Source organism: Triticum aestivum, chromosome 1A (genome assembly GCF_018294505.1).
Source record: "Triticum aestivum cultivar Chinese Spring chromosome 1A, IWGSC CS RefSeq v2.1, whole genome shotgun sequence".
Classification (NCBI taxonomy): Eukaryota; Viridiplantae; Streptophyta; class Magnoliopsida; order Poales; family Poaceae; genus Triticum; species Triticum aestivum.
Genome location: NC_057794.1, coordinates 258550912 through 258555094, shown reverse-complemented (window position 1 = coordinate 258555094; position 4183 = coordinate 258550912). Strand labels below are relative to the sequence as shown.

General features: G+C 41.3%; 1 long non-coding RNA gene across 2 annotated transcripts; it reads right to left on the bottom strand.

Annotated features, from left to right (window-relative positions):
- Positions 1-669: 669 nt before the first annotated feature.
- LOC123045046 (uncharacterized) lies at positions 670-3558 on the bottom strand. Of its 2 annotated transcripts, XR_006421028.1 has the most exons (3): positions 2346-3543; positions 2122-2165; positions 670-1346 (listed from the first exon to the last, which is right to left on the bottom strand). It is a non-coding gene; the product is annotated as an uncharacterized lncRNA (long non-coding RNA). The 2 variants fall into 2 exon arrangements; XR_006421021.1 differs by having other exon boundaries at positions 670-2165; positions 2346-3558.
- Between the last annotated feature and the right edge of the window lie 625 nt (positions 3559-4183).

The following is a 4183-nucleotide window of genomic DNA, read 5'->3' as shown; positions in this document are numbered from 1 at the left end:
CGGTTACTAGTAAGCTTGCACGTGCAATGCACGTCTTATACGGTGAGCCAATGAGATTTCCACAAATACAAAATAAATGTATCACAAAAGTGTTCAATAGAAACACAATTCTTTGATGTCGCTCAAGTTGCATTTTCAAAGGTGAGACACAATTGTGGCCATGTTGTTGCATACAGACCACAATATATATTACTCCATCCATTAGGTCTTCTCATTGGTTGTTAATAAGGAAGATGATGTTTTTTATGACTGAAAAAAGCCTCACATAAACATATCAATGGCAGTGAGCCAATATTCTAAAGCAAAATCTCAACACCAAAAATTCTTACTAAGGCACAAAATGTTCGTTACAACTGCTAGTTCCAATAAAAAATAACTACCTTTAAAATGTATTGAAATCGACTAAAGCTTCTTCATTAAAGAAATAAATGATAACGAAAATATCATTAATCCAGGTCATCTTGAACCGAATATTGCCTAGCCCACGGTTTGTCAGTGTATACAAAGATATGCTTGAGTAATGATCCAAGAGCAAGAGCATTGGGGACAGCAGAGCCACCCATCAACAACTGTGTTCGCTTAAATTTCCTTGTCAATGGATCATCAGACTATGTTCTACTTAACTTTCCTGGCTCAAGCTCGGTGCAGAACTTTGCATGGAACTCCTTATTACTTAAGAAATGAATATCACATGGAAATTTAAGCTTAACCAGTCGCGTCAAGAAATGTCTCGGCTCACTCAGTTTTTAACCACTTGGTTCTGCCCTGGTTGGAGCTATATTAGTTTTAATGGGATATATACCTGAATTGTCCACCAAACCAACCAAACAAAATCATGCCTTCTAAAAGCTGATGGGGATCTCCCGTTCAACTTCATCCAAGCAATCCCCCAGAAAAAAACTTCATCCAAGCAATCAAATGGTACATAAAGATATGGTAGTCGTCCAGTGAACTTGCATTAAAAGTGAGGGTTCGCCCAAAAATCCTCTGTTTGTTTTCTAAAAGGGCAAGTGCCATTGTTTTTCCTGTGAAGACCTTGTATCATCAGATGGCATATGAAATACTGAATTGTAAGGTTATAATTTTTTTAAAGGTTCCAGGCTTCCAGCAATGTACATAATAGGAAAACGAACTCGTGGGTACCAAGTCTTTTGGATGCAGTGACATAGCCTGAATAGATTTCTTATCGTGCGTAACAGTAGACATAGTCATTGGAGAAACAAACAGCTATAATGGAAACAGAATCACATAGATGATGGAAACCATTTTGTGAACATTGCCAAGTTAGATAGTTAATATCCCAGAAGTTGATGGTTGTAGCATGTGTGCTTGACAATTTGTGGATCCTGAGGAAGGAAAAACAATATAATTAATAGTAGGTATTGAAATGCACAAGAAAATACTAACTCAAGCAAGGTCATATCATGATTTCCCTACATACTCTCTTGGCGCATATATATGGAACTCTTAATCCCAACTTACCAAAGAAACCGCAGGTTCTTATCTAATCAAAATCCATCATACTACCAGAACAGAAAAATGAGGAAAAACAATTCTTGGAGAACCTCACATGGACCATCCAACACGTCCAAATTTCACGGAAAATATGCAGATCATCAACAAGTTCTCACAACATTGCTCATCAGGCTCTAAACTCTGAATTTGAGTGTGTCCTCTGCTGTAATTGTTCAGCTCATAGAGATAGCCCTTGTAGGGTCATAAAAAGGGCCAGGGATGCAAATGTTGCAGGCTATGTAATTCACTCTGTAATTGATAGCCCTTGTGTCATCATACATTTTTCTTTCCCCTTTTCTCTTAATTGACTGGACCATTATAAAAAGAGGGGCTAGTCAATTAACCTAAAAAAGTGACATATGTTGGGTAAAAGTTACTACCCTTGAAGAAACCAATAGTAACAACATTCGACCCAAACATTTAGTTGCTTCACTTTTAACTTGTCTCGCGATGACAGGTGGGTTGGCCGTGTATGTAATGGGTCTTCATATAATTGCAGTTTGTCGTTTAATTTGGTCTGGCTGTTGAGGCATGGATAAAAACAATAACTGAATAATTATACACGTCATGTTGTATTCTGATATGCTTATGAGCTAACACCTGTACCTCTCACATACATCCAACTATGGGTCATCATCAGGTTCATGTTCCTGCAAAGGATAGGAAATCAATGAGAAATTTAATCCAAACAAGGAGAAGATCAACAAAAGCTACAGAAAATAAAAACAGCTAGGTGCCTTGTCAAGATCCTTAATCAAAAGCAAAGTATATTAGTTCAATAAACGGCAATATGAAAAGCATACTGATTAGGAAGCATTAATTAAGCTCACATATGATTTCTCCTTCGGTCCTTCCTGACTCCTTTATCTTTTCATACTCTCCTCCTCTTTGGCACATGTATCTTGCAAAAAGATTCGTCATGCAAATTTATGTACAAGATATTAATTCGGTACAAGCAGATTAGTTTTGGAATCCACACCATACACAAATTAAAATCTATTTCTGCTATATAACTTACAATCTACGTCTGACAAATTATCAACAAACTAAAATGATTTTAACCTGCAGCATCCCATGTGCATCCACGCTGCAGCGCCTTCCTCTAAGCCTCTGCTGCTGCATGAGATGAAAAAGAGTTACTTAGAGGGTCGTACACACACCAGAAATCCTGAAAGCAAAAACATCTTTCCATCCAGCAATCCTTTCAAGGGAACAGGAGAAGCACATCATCGGATGCAGTCGATTCATACATACAATTTCTGAATTAATGTGAAGTTGTGAACACACAGCAGAATGTTACTGAAATGTTCAATTTCATAGAAACATGTTAACCAAAAGGGAGGCGTCCGATCAGGGTGCCAACCCAAAAGTTGGGAAAGGCGTCGGCGACCTCCGGCCGGGAACGGCCGGGCTGTGGCTCGGCGATGCGGTGGCGCTGCCCTCGTGCAGTAGTGTGGCGGCGGGGTTGCCGCTCGGTGATGCGACTGCAGGGCGCTCGCGCGGCACTGCCCTGTGCGTGCCACGCTTGCGGCCGAGCTCCGCCTCCGGCGCCGCCCAGCCTCTCTTCTCCCGCCCTCAGCCGCACCACCTGCTCGTCCGCCATGGCCTTACAGCCGCCGCTGCTATGTGCTGCATATGCGCTGATGTCCGGCTGTCCGCCAATGCGCCGCTTCTCCCCGCCGTCGTCGCGTCGCGTGCGCCTCCCTTAACACCTCTCGATGGCGAAGACAAAATCTGGTGAGGAGGGAGAGAAGGCTGACGCCACAAGCCGGAGGTGCAGCGCTTCGTTGAGGGTGAGGGGATTCGATTGGATCTGCTTCCTTTTTTCATGTGTGATTGTTGGGGCCGCGGCTGCGGATCGTACCGAGACGGCAGAGTTTTCGTCCGCTCTCTCAAATCGCTAAACGCACTTTTGGCTGACGATTAGTGTATATGGACGGCTAGATATAATCAAATGATTCGGATCGTGAGGCTATAATTGATTGAGAGTGTTATATGTAAATTAGGCTGGGTACATTTAGAGATGAATATGTTTGCTTGTTTAATAGTATAGTAGAGATAGAGATTGTCGAAAGCGTCTTTTGCCTCTTTATGCTTTCTTCTCTGGGAAGCGTATTTCTATCCGAGGCGCTTTCAGTTATTACCACAGGGACCCGCTCGCAGTTATTTTGTTACAAAGAGGTCCCTAGTTTTAAATCCTTAATAACTTTTAAACCACAGATCATTTTCAATTGATTCTTTTTTTTGAAATTATTGTTTTTCACTCTAGTTTATTTTAGTATTTATTTAAAAATAGTTTGAGACAACTTTTTGTGCTGTTGCAAAAAAGTTGAAGTTGGACTTTTATTTTCAGAAAACGAAAAGGGGGACTATACCGGAAGTTTTGAAGAACCTCTTGCTGATTACTTTGGTCAAGGCAAGCATTATTGGACTTGGGTTATAATGAATTGCCTGCATGGTTGCATCGGAGTAGTTTTGCACCGTATAGTAGTAATAGTAGAAGCATGCACCGGTCACGTCAATTTGAGCACTATTGCATGAGCCCTGTTGCATGTCATGTGAGCATTATTGCATTCATCATATTTCCTTTTGCTAACGTATGAATGTGGTAAGAATCCAGGAGTGTATCTCCTGCCTTGGACGTGTCGATGGGCACGGGCTGTGCTAT